Source organism: Muntiacus reevesi, chromosome X (genome assembly GCF_963930625.1).
Source record: "Muntiacus reevesi chromosome X, mMunRee1.1, whole genome shotgun sequence".
Lineage (NCBI taxonomy): Eukaryota > Metazoa > Chordata > Mammalia > Artiodactyla > Cervidae > Muntiacus > Muntiacus reevesi.
Window position 1 is genome coordinate 84303862 of NC_089271.1, and position 17554 is coordinate 84321415.

A 17554-nucleotide genomic window follows, 5' to 3' on the forward strand; every position below is an offset into this window, starting at 1 on the left:
ACTTTTTCCCAAATATTTTTATTAGTTGGACGCTAATTACTTTACAATATTGTAGTGATTTTTGCCATATATTGACATGAATCAGCCATGGATTTACATGTGTTCCCCATCGTGGCCCCCTCTCCCACCTCCCTCTCCATCCCATCCCTCTGGGTCATCCCAGTGTACCATCCCCAAGCACTTTTCTCGTGCATCCAACTTGGACTGGAATCTGCTTCACACTTGATAATATACATGTTTCGATCCTGTTCTCTCAGATCATCCCACCCTCGCCTTCTCCCATAGGGTCCAAAAGTCTGTTCAATACATCTGGTCTCTTTTTCTGTCTTGCATATAGGCTTATTGTTACCATCTTTCTAAATTCCATATATATGCGTTAGTATACTGTATTGGTCTTTATCTTTCTGACTTACCTCACTCTGTACAATGGGCTCCAGTTTCATCCATCTCATTAGAACTGATTCAAATGTATTATTTTTAATGGCTGAGTAATATTCCATTGTTTATATGTACCACAACTTTCTTATCCATTCATCTGCTGATGGGCATCTAGGTTGCTTCCATGTCCTGGCTATTATAAATTGTTGTGATGAACATTGGGGTACACGTGCCTCTTTCAGATCTGGTTTCCTCCGTGTGTATGCCCAGGAGTGGGATTGCTGGGTCATATGGCCATTCTATTTCCAGGTTTTTAAGGAATCTCCACACTGTTCTCTATAGTGGCTATACTAGCTTGCATTCCCACCAACAGCGTAAGAGGGTTCCCTTTTCTCCACACCCTCTCCAGCATTTATTGCTTGTAGACTTTTGGATAGCAGCCATCCTGACTGGCATGTAATGGTACCTCATTGAGGTTTCGATTTGCATTTCTCTGATAATGAGTGATGTTGAGCATCATTTCATGTGTTTGTTAGCCATCTGTATGTCTTCTTTGGAGAAATGTCTGTTTAGATCTTTGGCGCATTTTTTGATTGGGTCATTTATTTTTCTGGATTTGAGCTTCAGGAGTTGTTTGTATATTTTTGAGATTAATCCTTTGTCTGTTGCTTCATTTGCTATTCTTTTCTCCCATTCTGAAGGCTGTCTTTTCACCTTGCTGATGGTTTCCTTTGTTGTGCAAAAGCTTTTAAGTTTCATTAGGTCCCATATATTTATTTTTGCTTTTATTTCCAATATTCTGGGAGGCGGGTCGTAGAGGATCTTGCTGTGATTTATGTCAGAGTGTGTTTTGCCTATGTTCTCCTCTAGGAGTTTTATATTTTCTGGTCTTACATTTAGATCTTTAATCCATTTTGAGTTTATTTTTGTGTATGGTGTTAGAAAGTGTTCTAGTTTCATTCTTTTACAAGGGGTTGACCAGTTTTCCCAGCACCACTTGTTAAAGAGGTTGTCTTTTTTCCATTGTATATTCTTGCCTCCTTTGTCGAAGATAAGGTGTCCATAGGTACGTGGATTTATCTCTGGGCTTTGTATTCTGTTCCAGTGATCTATATTTCTGTCTTTCTGCCAGTACCATACTGTCTTGATGACTGTGGCTTTGTAGTAGAGCCTAAAGTCAGGCAGGTTGATTCCTCCAGTTCCATTCTTCTTTCTCAAGATTGCTTTGACTATTCAAGGTTTTGTGTATTTCCATACAAATTGTGAAATTATTTGTTCTATTTCTGTGAAGAATACCGTTGGTAGCTTGATAGGGATTGCATTGAATATATAGATTGTTTTGGGTAGTATACTCTTTTTCACAATATTTATTCTTCCAATACATGAACAAGGTATATTTCTCCATCTGTTTGTGTCCTCTTTGATTTCTTTCATCAGTGTTTTATAGTTTTCTATGTATAGGCATTTTGTTTCTTTTTTTGTGTGTGTGTGACTTTAATTTTTTTTTTCCCCCCCAGTGGGTTTTGATATACTCCTAAGTATTTTATTCTTTTTGTTGCAATTGTGAATGGTATTGTTTCCTTAATTTCTCTTTCTGTTTTCTCTTTGTTAGTGTATAGTAATGCAAGGGATTTCTCTGTGTTAATTTTATATCCTGCGACTTTACTATATTCATTGATTAGCTGGAATAATTTTCTGGTAGAGACTTTAGGGTTTTCTATGTAGAGGATCATGTCATCTGCAAACAGTGAGAGTTTCACTACTTCTTTTCCTATCTGGATTCCTTTTACTTCCTTTTCTGCTCTGATTGCTGTGGCCAAGACTTCCAAAATTATGTTGAATAGTAGTGGGGAGATTGGGCATCCTTGTCTTGTTTCTGATTTTAAGGGAAATGCTTTGAATTTTTCACCATTGAGGATAATGCTTGCTGTGGGTTTGCCATATATAGCTTTTATTATGTTGAGGTATGTTCCTTCTATTCCTGTTTTCTGGAGAATTTTTATCACAAATGGATGTTGAATTTTGTCAAAGGCTTTTTCTGTATCTAATGAGATAATTATATGTTTTTTATCTTTCAATGTGTTAATGTGGTGTATTACATTGATTGATTTGCAGATATTAAAGAATCCCTGCATTTCTGGGACAAAGCCCACTTTGTCATGATGTATGATCTTTTTAATATTTTGTAAAACACAACAACTTTATATTTAATGAAAGGTCTGTTGTTTTAAGCTACTAAAATTAGGGATAGTTGTTTCACAGTAGTGGATATTATGGCACAGTGCTATTGCATATACTCAGCATTTTACTTCACTGTAATATCCATACATATCAGACAAAAAGGTAATGAGATTTATTTTCTAAGATATACTGTGTTAGAATTTCGAACTTTTAAAACTAAAAATATGTTCACAATCAATCAATAGTTTCTCTGCAAACAAAGTAACTTCAGCATCCCAGTGTTGGACAACAATAGCCTTACTGGGGACATAATGCTTTGTTAATGAAACATATGTCACCTATAATAATTATAGAAAAATCCTAAAAGTAGTTGTTTAATTTAAAAGGACTTATCTGTTATTACCCATGATTATTTCGGTGAAGTAACATCATGCTTTATGGCTGAAATTACCTTTGCCTGTCATGTGTAGTCATTTATATTCATGCTAAATGGCAAAGGAATTCTACTAAATGAGGGTGTATTTCATCTTCTACTTGTATCTATTGGGAAATTCATTAGTTTAATTTACAAACTAGCCAGAAAGTTCTCAGGAAAGATAAGGGATAAAAAGTAATATCTGCAAAAGAAAATGAAGCTCACAGTATCAACCATATCATACTATTTCTGAAAATAACAGTTCACTTTTGGAGGAATAAGACTGTAAAAGTGAAATATCACATGTGTCATAGAAGAGGCAGGCATAGATTTTGAGAACACAAAAAATTAGATAGTAAACCTAGTTTCTTCATATGTAATGCTGGGCTTTTTTATAAGTATATATTATAGAACAAAAGGCTTTTCATTAAGAAGTCTAAATCCCTTGGCAGTATATACTATTAATTTGAACAAGGGGACATGTTTTCTTAGAAAAAGCATATTTAAAGATTAAAATACTTTTAATTTCAAATAATATTCATTTAATTTCTAATTAAGTTAATTGATCAACTTATTTAAATTCATAAATATTTAAAAAGTATTATTTAATTTCAAATTTAAAAAACTTACGATTTCAATGTTTAGTAAGTGGAAATTGCATTTAAAATTTTTAGAATCATTTTTATATGGATTCGTCTATGACTGAATAGCAGAAATGACTGCAGAATACTTTGCAGTCTTGCAGAGGTAATACCCTTCTAGATGGTGATTTATTACTAGAAAACGCTCCTTCTGCAGTTGTGGTGAAGTGGAAAGAGCTCTGAACTGAGAATTAATTGTCTATTATTTGCCACTAACAAGCAATAAGACCACAAACAAGTGACTTTTTCTTCCTGGCTTTAGTTTCCTTAGTTTTGAAATAGGACATTTTCACAAGATTTCTAAGGTCAATTTCAATAGTAATAGTCTATGACTCAATCTTCCCTGATAGTTTTTGCTAAAATTCCTGTATAATTTGCTCCTTTGGGTTAAAACACTGAATCCTCTATTAAAAGGCAAATATTATCTGAGAAGAGCACAATAAGCCATTATTCATCATTAAAACCTCAACTTGATTTAGTTTATTAGATTAGCTGACAGAGACCTGAGGAAATAGAACTAACGAAAGGAAAGTTTGACATGAATGAAAAAGCGCAGAAAAACAATGGAAGGATGCTCCAAGGAACAGAGAGCTTGCAATATAGATATGGGCACTAGCCTCGACAACTTCAATGCTTGCCTAGGAAAGTTCTTAATGATATGTCCATGGGTTTTATGCAATAATATGATGAAATATCTTAATTGGAACCCCTCTAAATATGAAAGAGGGACTATTTTGCATCTTTGGGTCTCAAATATTTTACTTTGTATTTGCTGTCTCAAGGATAACAAGTGATGTGCTATTATTTTTCAGGGCGTCCCTGTTGGCTCCGTCCATAAAGAATCTGCCTGCAATGCAGGAGACCCAGGTTTCATCCCTGGGTCTGGAAGATCCCCTGGAGAAGGGAATGGCAACCCACTCCAGTAGAAGTGGAGTAAAATGCCTAACTGGAAGAGAAAAATACTGGTGCCCAGCTCCACGATGAAGTGAACTATGGTAAGACTTAATTTTGCTGCTCTGCCACAGGAAACAAAACTTATCCAGGGTGGAGTAGATGCATGCTTCTATGGAAAGTTGTATGGATTTTCACCAGCCCTAAATCTGCATTCTACTATGAGATAGGAAAGCATGAGCTATCTCCTTCCTATTTAATAAGATTTTCCAAAATACTTGCACGAAACATGTGCTTAAATCTAATTGATAAGATGTTAGTCTCTTAGCCGCATATAACTGCAAGAGATTCAGGAAACAATGCATTTTATTCTGAGAGTCAATGTGTTCTGATAAGAATTAGGATCTGTTTACTCTGGATAAAGAGCACGATGTACACTGGAGGTCAGCAGCAGTCTTGGCCACTAAATGCACTATCATAGAGTCTGAGATCCCTACATACCTTAAGAATTTTTATTAAGGATATTTTCACCTTAAGTTAAAATAAAAATGCAGTTCAAGGAGAAGCCTTAAACTTTGCAATAACACTACCATAATTATCTAAATGAACAATAATAGCAGACTAGAAACCCCAAAGAATGGATTAAAGATCTAAATGTAAGACCAGAAACTATAAAACTCCTAGAGGAGAACATAGGCAAAACACTCTCCGACATAAATCACAGCAAGATCTTCTATGATCCACCTCCCAGAATATTGGAAATAAAAGCAAAAATAAACAAATGGGACCTAATGAAAATTAAAAGCTTTTGCACAACAAAGGAAACTGTAAGTAAGGTGAAAAGACAGCCCTCAGATTGGGAGAAAATAATAACAAATGAGGAAACAGACAAAGGATTAATCTCAAAAATATACAAGCAACTCCTGAAGCTCAATTCCAGAAAAATAAACGACCCAATCAAAAAATGGGCCAAAGAACTAAACAGACATTTCTCCAAAGAAGACATACAGATGGCTAACAAACACATGAAAAGATGCTCAACATCACTCATCATCAGAGAAATGCAAATCAAAACCACAATGAGGTACCATTACACGCCAGTCAGGATGGCTGCTATCCAAAAGTCTACAAGCAATAAATGCTGGAGAGGGTGTGGAGAAAAGGGAACCCTCTTACACTGTTGGTGGCAATGCAAACTAGTACAGCCACTATGGAAAACAGTGTGGAGATTTCTTAAAAAACTGGAAATAGAACTGCCATATGACCCAGCAATACCACTTCTAGGCATACACACTGAGGAAACCAGATCTGAAAGAGACACGTGCACCCCAATGTTCATGGCAGCACTGTTTATAATAGCCAGGACATGGAAGCAACCCAGATGCCCATCAGCAGATGAATGGATAAGGAAGCTGTGGTACATATACACCATGGAATATTACTCAGCCGTTAAAAAGAATTCATTTGAATCAGTTCTAATGAGATGGATGAAACTGGAGCCCATTGTACAGAGTGAAGTAAGCCAGAAAGATAAAGAACATTACAGTATACTAACACATATATACGGAATTTAGATCGATGGTGGTGATAACCCTATATGCAAAACAGAAAAAGAGACACAGAAGTACAGAACAGACTTTTGAACTCTGGGGGAGAACGTGAGGGTGGGATGTTTTGAAAGAACAGCATGTATATTATCTATGGTGAAACGGACCACCAGCCCAGGTGGGATACATGAGTCAGGTGCTCGGGCCTGGTGCACTGGGAGGACCCTGAGGAGTCGGGTGGGGAAGGAGGTGGGAGGGGGGATCGGGATGGGGAATACGTGTAACTATATGGCTGATTCATGTCAATGTATGACAAAACCCACTGAAATGTTGTAAAGTGATTGGCCTCCAACTAATAAAATAATATTTAAAAAAAAAAAAAAAAGAATATAAATACTAATATAAAGCCTCTAATGTTAAAAAGCATAGTAAAATAAAAGTAAAAGCAATATGAAATACCATGTAAAAGTATATTTTCTCTCTTGGATTTTACACAATTATTCCTTTGAAGGACCAGAAAGCATTTCAATTAGAGAATTACTGATTAGACATATCTTTTACTATAATAAACCTTACAGGTCTAGTGTATTAATGTCTGCCAAAATTCAGGAAACAAAATGATTTCCAAGTAATTAAGTATTATAGTAACTCCTACAGGTTTCTATAACATTGCCAATAGTGTCTGTAGACTTTTAAGATCAAAAATATATTTCATATAGGATGAATTATTTTTGTATCTTAATTGAAAAACTAAGTTTTATGTGTCATTTTTACTTATAGAAGAAATGTCAAAGAGAAACGTCTCTCAATTGTAAAAGCATACTTCATATAAAATCAAGAATATTTTATAGCAAGTTGTTAATTTTTTTATTCATTCTATATGCTAACTTAATGAGAAAAGTATACATAAATAATTTAGAGCAGAGGGGGTTGCATTAATGTATTTATTTAAAATAAACATTTTAATAAATAATAAAATATAATAATAAAAATAAAATAAAACCATAAGAACCATAATATGAAAAGCAACAACAAAGAGGCCTCCTAGTGTGCTGCAATCAGAGGTGACTCATTTTAAACAAAGGCTTCACAAAATCTGTGACGCAAACAGAGATTGAGCCACAGCAGTGACAGCTCTGGGAAAAGGTAACTATAACTGTATAACAAACCAAATGATAAGGTGTCAGAGCAGCAGGTTACCTACAGAGTGCCATTTCAGGAGTACTGAACAAACATATCTTCCCCACTAGCCAAGACATGGAGCCTGAAATGTCCAGATGAGTGAAATATCATGTGAATTACAGAGGAAAGATATCAGAATGACCCATTATCAGTCACTAATGCTGAAACACAGGTTTATTTATGTCCTAACATCTATCCAGCAGGATTCTAAGTGGAACAGCTCCTGGATAGGTAATGTTGATGTTAAGAAGGTAGTTAGGAAAGGTATGGAGAAAAGGAGACTGGCAGAGTTAGATGCAAGACTGGGAAAAATCTGATCACAGGAATATTATCTAGAGAGCAGGAGATAAAACTTTGGGAAGTTACTAGGATACATAGGATTAACAAGTAAATAAAATAAGATATGATCTCAAAATTATGAATGATTATGTTTGCACAATAAATATTGTGATCCATACATATAAAATTAAGTAATAGTTATCTTAAGGTTGTGAAGAAAAATATGAAATGCCTACTAATCAGGCTGTTAATCTACACCTAATCAGGAGTATCAATCCAAATATTAATCTTTATACCAATCAACATGTATTTATTGATTTCCTGGGATAGCAGGCACTGGAGATCCAAAAATGAAGAAGGGCATATCACTTTGCTGACAAAGGTCCTCATAGTCAAATCTATGATTTTTCTAGTAGACATGTATGGTTGTGAAAGTTGGACCATAAAGAAAGTTGAGTGCTGAAGAATTGATGCTTTTGAATTGTGGTGTTGGGGAAGACTCTTGAGAGTCCCTTGGGCAGCAAGGAGATCAAACCAGTCAATTCTAAAGGGAATCAAACCTGAATATTCATTGGAAGGACTGATGCTGAAGCTGAAGCTCCAATACTTTGGCCACCAGATGCAAAAAGCCCACTCACTGGAAAAGACCCTGATTCTGGGAAAGATTGAATGCAGAAGGAGAAGGAGGTGACAGAAGATGAGATGGCATTGACACAGTGGACATGATCTTGAGCAAACTCCAGGAGATAGAGAAGGACAGGAAAGCCTGAGTGTTGCAGTTCACGGGGTCGCAGAGTTGGACACAACTTAGCGACTGAATGACAACAACAAGGTCACAAATTAGATTACCTAGGCATTACAAATTCCCATGAAATTGAAAATAACATTACCATTCCATTATTAATGCATTAATTCTTCCACATTTAAAAGCCACTTTCAAACTCTAATTCCACTTTTCTTTCTAGGAGAGATGGTACAATCACTGTAGATCTCCAAGAAAAAAATCAAATCCTCAAGCAATATTGATCATAGTGACCCCACTCCCATTGCTGTGTCACTTGGCACAGCATGTAATAGTTGAAACACCATTGGGAAATCCTTCATTACTCAATGCATGTTCCTTTGTAGTCAGTAAATTGTCTTTTGTTCAATAGTAAGCCCCTTAATCAGCAAACATGTCTTTTCTTATATAGTTCTGGGTATACTGCCAGGACTTTGCAAATAACAAAATTATAATAATTAAACAGTTATTCATGAATGAACATACTTAACCCAAGAGTGTTTTAGTAAAAACGGTAGGAAGAACGAACATATTAGTCAGCAACAAACACCAGCTGGAAGGGTAAGTTTTTGAAATATTATTTGAAACAAAGGGTACAGGGACAGTCTGAGAGACCCAAATTCCTAAATCCAGCTTTCTAGGGCAGAAGCCAGCGAGGAGAAACAAATTTTTATGCATACATATGCTTAATTAAGGTTTAAGTAATGTGCATGAGGTGCTATTTTGTTTTTCCTTATCTCAGGAAAGCAGAGAGCTAAGGGCTCAGTGAAGTGTGTGGTTGATAGCCCTTGACTTAACAGCGTACTATGAGACAACCCAAAGTTCATAACCAATAGCTATGTATTTAGTCATTTTTATTATATTGTATTGCATGTTCAGTTTAGAAATTTTTCAACATAAAAACATATAATGACAAAAGCACTCAATCCAAATGATCACAACTGTTTACAAAATGTTAGTGAATTCTGCTTAGTGTGTATTTTTATCACTCTCTCTCACACACACATGTGTACACGCACGCAAAATCAAATTATTCTTTACACACAATTTTACATTTCTTTAGGCGTAGCATTATAATATAGTTTCCCTTGTATTATGAATTCTTTGAAAACAGTATTTTTAAATATTTTATATTTAGGTCTAATTCACATAAAATGAAATACACAGATCTAGTTGGCAGAGTTCAATGACTTCTCAGAGTGAATACACCCATATAATTAACATCTTTATCAAGATTTAGAATATGTTCATCAACTAGGAGACTTCAACACTCCTCTGCTCCCTGTGGTGATTTCTATTCACGAGTCTCTGCTCTAGCAAACTTCAACTCCCTGTATTCACCTGTTTCTCCAATCTTGGAGTCTGTGGATTTGTCCTGTGTCTTCCCCTTCCTTGTGGGTCCTAGAAGAATTGTTCACTTTTCAGTCTTTCAACTTGTTTCCTATTGTTAGGATTTGGGGTGACTTCCAAGCTCCTCACATGTGAAACTGGAAACCAGAAGTCTAGGCTGTCTCTTGGTTGATTGTTTCTTTTCCTGTGCAGAAGCCTCTTAGTTTTATATAGTCAAATAAACAATGCATGATAAATAAAACTGAGGATACCTAATTTATTTTTAATATAAGAAATATTTGTAATTGTTTTTCCATAATATGCATCTTTATAATTGATTCTTCAGATAACTATGTAAACTAATTTTCTTTGTGAGAACTGTAGTGACTGTATTGTGTCACATTTATTGATGCATTCCTTCAAACCTCCATGTTGCTCTAATCTGATATGCATATTTTTAGCCAAGAAAATTCCAAATTGGAGAAGACTCTGACTTGGTTAATATATCTTGAAATTCATTTTATTCTAAAACACTCTTACCATTATTTTTTTAGTAGACAAGCTTTGTTGTTGGAGTTTTATTCCTAAGACTATGATAATATGCATATTTAAAATATTTCTAGAAATTTTAGAAATGATTTTCCAGATATTTCACAGAAAATATAAGACTTATTTCTTGATAAGCTCTAGAATAAAGTCCAGGATTTTAAACACAAACTACTAACATTTCCATTATTGTCTCTGCCACATTCTTTAGTCACACCCACCTACCCTCAAATTTGACTGACAATATACACTCCTAATCCAAGACTAAACTGCATGCAGCTCAAACACACACACACACAAACCACACATCGTGATTCTTCTCATCTCCATGCCTTTGCTCCTTCTTTCCTCTGACAAATTTCCTTTTGGTTTACTCTAGTCTGTTCATTGTCTTCTACTTTATGTATTATATCCTCCAGGATTGTTTATCTGACAGCCCTTTCCACCTCAAGGTAAATATTGTAACATTCTTTTGTACTCCCTTCTATTCCCTCTTCATATTCATATCATAACAATATGACACAGGAAATAATGACCTTTTATGGCTCTTTCTAGGTCATAATACCCTTGAGGTTCCTAATTCGTGTTTGTATCTGAGTGTATCATTCTGTTACTGCTACATATGAGATATTCAATACATTGTGACTGAATAAATGGATGGATAGATAGGAAGAGTTTTGTTCTTCAGTCACTCAGTCCTGTCTGCCTCTTTGTGACCCTGTGGACTGCAGCACTCCAGGCTTCCCTGTCCTAAACTATCTACTGGAGTTTGCTCAAAACCATGTTCATTGTGTCGATGATGCCATCCAACCATCTCATCCTCTGACACTCCCCTTCTCTTCCTGCATTCAATCTTTCTCAGCATCAGGGTCTTTCCCAATGAATTGGTTCTTTGCATCAGGTGGCCAAAGTATTGGAGCTTCAGCTTCAGCTTCAGTCCTTCCAGTGAATATTCAATGTTGATTTCCTTTAGGATTGACTGGTTTGACCTCTTTGCTGTCCAAGGGACTCTCAAGAATCTTCTCCAGAACCACAATTTGAAAGCATCAGTTATTCAGTTCTCAGCCTTCTTTATGGTCCAATTTTCACATCTGTACATAACTACTGAAGAAACCATAGCTTTGACCATATGGACCTTTGTTGGCAAAGTGATGTCATTGCTTTTTAATATGCTGCCTAAGTTTGTCATAGCTTTTCTTCCAAGGAACAAATGTTTTTTAATTTCATGGCTGCAGTCACCATCCACAATGATTTTGGAGTCCAAGAAAATAAAATGTGTCACTGTTTCCATTTTTCCCCCATCTATTTGCCATTAAGTGATGGGACCTGATACCACAATCTTAGTTTTTTTGAATGTTTAGTTTTAAACCAGTTTTTTCACTCTCCTCTTTCACCTTCATCAAGAGGATAGACAGATAGAATGCAGAATAAGCTCATTCAAGGGGGAAAAAAAGAGAATTTATTAAATTGATTGCTGAAGTAAAAGCAAACAAACAAACAAAAAACAGGAAGTGGAGGCACTGACTGCAAATATCCAGAATCTTAAGCAAGAATATGCTAGAGAGAAGAAAACTCTTTCCCCTATTAACAAGTGAAGAGAGGTTAAAAGGTTACAGAAATCTGCAGATTTGTATAAAGATCAATTTGGACTAGAAATTCAAAAATTTATGGTGATAAATTGCAGTTTATATTCACGAGTATTGACCCTAAGCATCCTGATAGCCCATTTGTGTTTTCCCTGTGCCTAAATGAAGCAAGAGACTATGAAGTGTCAGATAGTGCTCCTCATCTTGAGTGCCTAGCAGAATTTCAAGAAAAGATAAAGAAGACTAACAATTTTTTGGCTTTTCTTGCCGAAGTTCAGAAAGCTTTTGCTGCTATGGTTTATAATTAATATATAAACAGTATGTAAAAACCATAAAAAAGGAGGATAGGCAGATAGATAGATTAATGTATGACAGTTGCTTAAATTGTGGCCCTAGACAAGTAAGTCATTAATCAAATATCTCCGGGCAAGGTTACTGTAACCTATAAAATGGGGAAGACGAGATGCTTTTTTCCAAGTCAAAATTTTCCATTTTCTTACTATCATATCGCATCTCTATTGTGTCACTTCTTAGAATTCCTAGTTATTCATTGCGTGTGTGCTAAGTCCCTTTAGTTGTGTCTTACTCTTTGCAATTCTATTGACTATAGTCCGCCAGGCCTGTCTTGTCTATGTGATTCTCCAGGCAAGAAAACTGGAGTTGGTTGTCATGCCCTCTTCCATGGGGATCTTCCCCACCCAGGGGTGGAAACTGCATCTCCTGCAGCTTCTGCATTGTAGGTGAATTCTTTACTGCTAAGCTACTGGGGAAGTCAATTATTCATTAGTTCAGTTCAGTCGCTCAGTTGTGTCTGACTCTTTGAGACTCCATGAATCTCAGCATGTCAGGCCTCCCTGTCCATCACCAACTCCCAGGGTTTACTCAAACTCATATCCATCCTGTCAGTGATGCCATCCAGCCATCTCATCCTCTGTCGTCCCCTTCTCCTCCTGCCCCCAATCCCTCTGAGCATCAGGGTCTTTTCCAATGAGTCAACTCTTCACATGAGGTGGCCAAAGCACTGGAGTTTCAGCTTCAGCATTAGGTTTATCTAAAAAGTAGAAAATATTTGAAGAATAGGCAAAAGTGGTGTTTCATTATTAAAACTGATGGTATGGTATGCAAAGAAATGTTAAGGTCCTGAAAGCTGTTTCATACTGATTTTTGCTCATATACCATGAGCACTTTATAAATAATCAAACAGATATCCATTGATTTGTCCCCTGTATCCCACTGAGACAAGCTTCCTTGTAAAATCCAGCATGGCATGATTTGGGGAACATTAAAATACCCATTCAGACCAAAAATATTCTGAGCTTGCATTGTCTTTTCTTTTTGTTTTTAACTTATACCAATTCCACTGTACATGAATAGAGATAGCGAGAGAGAAAAAAACAGTATAAGTTATACTGGTAATTTGCCTGCCAAGGCATTCTTTGAGAATTAGACTAAGAGTGGACTGTTTTCATCCTTTAGTCAGTGGCCTTGCACACCATATAGGATGTAAATTTTCTGACGTCCTATATGCAAATCTAAGTGTCCAGAAGTATATTATTTTGTAGCCATGATCTTTTACAACAAGTCAATGAATTCTTCTACACACAAGCAAGGAAAATAGTGATATATTCCATATACTAGCAGATAAAATAGTCATATAGATCTAATTATGGTTTTATTTATTATTTGTAAACATATGTCTTCCTATGGTATTTTGAGAGTAGTTTAGAACATACACCCCTTTCACTTTATAGGCTGAATTTGTAATCTATTATAAAGTTATTTTTCCTTAGGAAACTTTACTTCCATCTTTCAAAAAGATTTCATATTATATTTGTTTGTTTAGACCAAGACACTTTAGTGCTATATTTCAGAAATTTGTAGAAAATATACAAATCCAAGATACATACAATGTAACTGGTAACCCCTTTATGTGCAGTGCCCTTGTGAAGTACATAATCTAAACAACTATACTCAGCAGCCTTGATCTCAGGACTTAGGGAAGAAACATCAAAAGGATAAGACAAGAAGAGTAGAAGTAGGGGAGGAACAAAAAATAAAAAGAAAAGAAAAAAGCATGGAAGAGCAACAAACACAAATTTGTCAGCCTTATCAATTTGTCTAAAATCTTCCACTGGCTCCTGACACAGAATCATGCATCCTGCCCTCCAAGAGATCATCTTCCAGCACAAGATGCTTCATTTTTAGTTTTGTTATGCCCACTGATAAGAAATATCAAGAAGAATTAAAAAAACTAATCAAAGATTAAGAAAAATTCAGAATGTTGCTTCTAACTTCAATACTATGCATATCTAATAAAGCATTTGGTGTATCTCATTAAATCCATTTGGTATAACAAAAATACAGCTGAATTGGCTTTCCAGAAAGATATTAAGTGCCTCATACAAATTAAATTTGTCCTGGATATTTGTAACTTAAACTAGCATATTTCAAACGTATATTTTTCTAGCTACCAGAATTTGTAATCTCACTTATCATTTCTTAATCAAAGGACAAAACCAGAAAGTGACAGATAATTAGAGATAATGCTAACACTCATATACCACAAACACAGACATACATACATGCAACTACTGGCCTATAGCGATTTTTTCGAGTTCCTTTAAAACTTGCAGAATTTCATATTAGAGCTAATCAATGAATAATGTCACAGGATATAAAAGTAATACATAGAAATCCCTTGCATTCCTATATGCTGATGATGAAAAATCAGAAAGAGAAATTAAGGAAACAATACCATTCACCATCACAATGAAAAGAATAAAATACTTGGAATAAATTTACCTAAAGAAACAAAAAACCTACATTCAGAAAAATATAGAACACGGATGAAAGAAATCAAAGATGACACAAATAAGTGGAGAAATATACCATGTTCGTGGATTGGAAGAACCAATAAAGTGAAAATGAATATAATACTCAAAGCAATCTATATATTCCATGCAAACCCTATCAAACTACCAATGGTATTTTTCACAGAACTAGAACAACAATTTCACAGTTTGTATGGAAACACAAAAGATCCCAAATAGCCAAAGCAATCTTAAGAAAGAAAAATGGAACTGGAAGAATCAACTTTCCTGACATCAGACTATACTACAAAGCTACAGTTATCAAGACAGAATGGTAGTGGCACAAAGACAGAAATATAGATCAACAGAACAAAATAGAAAGTCCACAGACAAATCCATACAACTATGGGCACCTTATCTTTGGCAAAGAGGGAAAAATATAAAATGGAGAAAACATAGTCTCTTCAACAGGTGGTGCTGGGAAAACTGGTCAACTACGTGTAAAAGAATGAAGCGAGAACACTTTCTAAACCCATACAACAAAAATAAACTCAAAATGGATTAAAGACCTAAATGTAAGACCAGAAACTATAAAATTATTAGAGCAAAACAGAGGCAGAACACTCTCCAACATAAATCATAGCAGGATCGTCTATCACCCACTTCCCAGAGTAATGTAACTAAAAGCAAAAATAAATAAATGGGACCTAATTAAACTTAAACAGCTTTGCAAAATGAAGGAAAATATAAGCAAGGTGAAAATACAGCCCTAAGAATGGGAGAAAATAATAGCAAACAAAACAGCTGACAAAGAATTAATCTCCACAATATACAAGCAGCTCATGTGGCTCAATCCTAGAAAAATGAACAACTCAATCAAAAAGTAGGCAAAAGGCCTAAACAGACATTTCTCCAAGGAAGACATATGTATATATGCAGAGTACATCATGAGCAATGCTGGGCTGGAGGAAACACAAGCTGGAATCAAGATTACTGGGAGAAATATCAACAATCTCAGATATGCAGATGACACCACCCTTATGGCAGAGAGTGAAGAAGGACTAATTAGCCTCTTGATGAATGTGAAGGAACAGAGTGAAAAAGTTGACTTAAGGCTCAACATTCAGAAAACTAATATCATGGCATCTGGCCCCATCACTTCATGAGAAATAGATGGGAAAACAGTGGAAACAGTGTCAGACTTTATTTTTTGGGGCTCCAAAATCACTGCAAATGGTGATTGCAGTCATGAAATTAAAAGATGCTTACTCCTTGGAAGGAAAGTTATGACCAACCTAGATAAGCATATTAAAAAACAGAGACAATACATTGCCTACAAAGGTCCATCTAATCAAGGATATGGTTTTTCCAGTGGTCATGTATGGATGTGAGAGTTGGACTGTGAAGAAAGCTGAGTGCCTAAGAATTGATGCTTTTGAACTGTGGTGTTGGAGAAGACTCTTGAGAGTCCCTTGGACTGCAAGGAGATCCAACCAGTCCATCCTGAAGGAGATCAGTCCTGGGTGTTCATTGGAAGGATTGATGTTGAAGTTGAAACTCCAATATTTTGGCCACCTCATGTGAAGAGTTGACTCACTGGAAAAGTCCTTAATGCTGGGAGGGATTGGGGGCAGGAGGAGAAGGGGACGACAGAGGATGAGATGGCTGGATGGCATCACCGACTCGATGGACATGATTTTGAGTGAACTCTGGGAGTTGGTGATGGACAGGTAGGCCTGGTGTGCTATGATTCATGGAGTCGCAAAGACTCAGACACGACTGAGCAACTGAACTGAACTGAACTGAATAAACAGATGAAAATATGTTCAATGTCACTCATTATTAAAGAAATACAAATCAAAACCAAAATGAGATGTTATTGCACACTGGTCAGGATGACCATCATCAAAAATTGTACAAAAAATAAATGCTGGAGAGAATGTGAAGAAAAGGGAACCCTCTTACACTGTTGGTAGGAATGCAAACTGGCACAGCCATTATGGAGAAGGGTATGGGGATTCCTTCAAAAACTGGGAATAGAACTGCCATATGGTCCAGCAATCCCACTGCTGGCCATATACCCTGGGGAAACCAGAACTGAAAGAGACACAAGTACCCCCAGTGTTCACTGAAGCACTATTTACAATAGCTAGGACACGGAAACAACCTAGATGTCCATCAGCAGTTGAATGGATAATGAAGTTGTGGTACTTATACACAATGGAATATTACTCAGCTATAAAAATGAATGCATTTGAGTTAGTTCTAAGGAGGTGGATGAAGCTGGAGTCTGTTATACAGAGTGAAGTAAGTCAGAAAGAGAGAGATAAATACTGAATATTAACACATATATATGAAATTTAGAATTTATGAAATATATGATCCTACATGCAGGGCAGCAAAGGAGATATAGGTAAATAACAGACTTTTGGACTCAGTGGGAGAAGGCGAGGGTGGGATGATTTGAGAGAATAGCATTGAAACATGTACATTACCATATGTAAAATAGATGACCAGTGCATGTTGGATGATGAAGTATGGCACCCAAGCCTGTGCTCTGGGACAACCCAGAGGGATGGGGTAGGGAGGGAGGTGGGAAGGGGGGGTTCAGTATGGGAGAGACGCATGTACACTTGTGGCCAATTCATGTTGATGTATGGCAAAAACATAATACCGTCCAATTAAAATTAATTTAAAAAATAAACATTAATATAAATGCTACAATGTGAAAAAAAAATAAAGCTTGCAGAATATCAGAAGTGATGCATTGACTGAAATTGAGCTATAGTCACAAGAGAAAATTCAGCAACTGTGTTACAGTGGTATCTTTCTTTTCCATGGAAATTCTTCCTGGTTCTCAGATAAATACATTTGTAGTCTAGCCATAGGATTTTCAGGTCCTATGATATTTAATTTGGCTATTTTAATAATCCAAAGCATTATGCCTTAATGGGATGAAGGTTAAAAAACAAAAGTTGCTATTCGTCA

The 17554-nt window shown here is 35.9% G+C and overlaps 1 pseudogene; it reads left to right on the top strand.

Moving 5' to 3' along the window:
- The first annotated feature begins 11590 nt into the window (after positions 1-11590).
- Positions 11591-12064, top strand: LOC136154558 (kinetochore protein Spc25 pseudogene; annotated as a pseudogene).
- The last annotated feature ends 5490 nt before the right edge of the window (positions 12065-17554 follow it).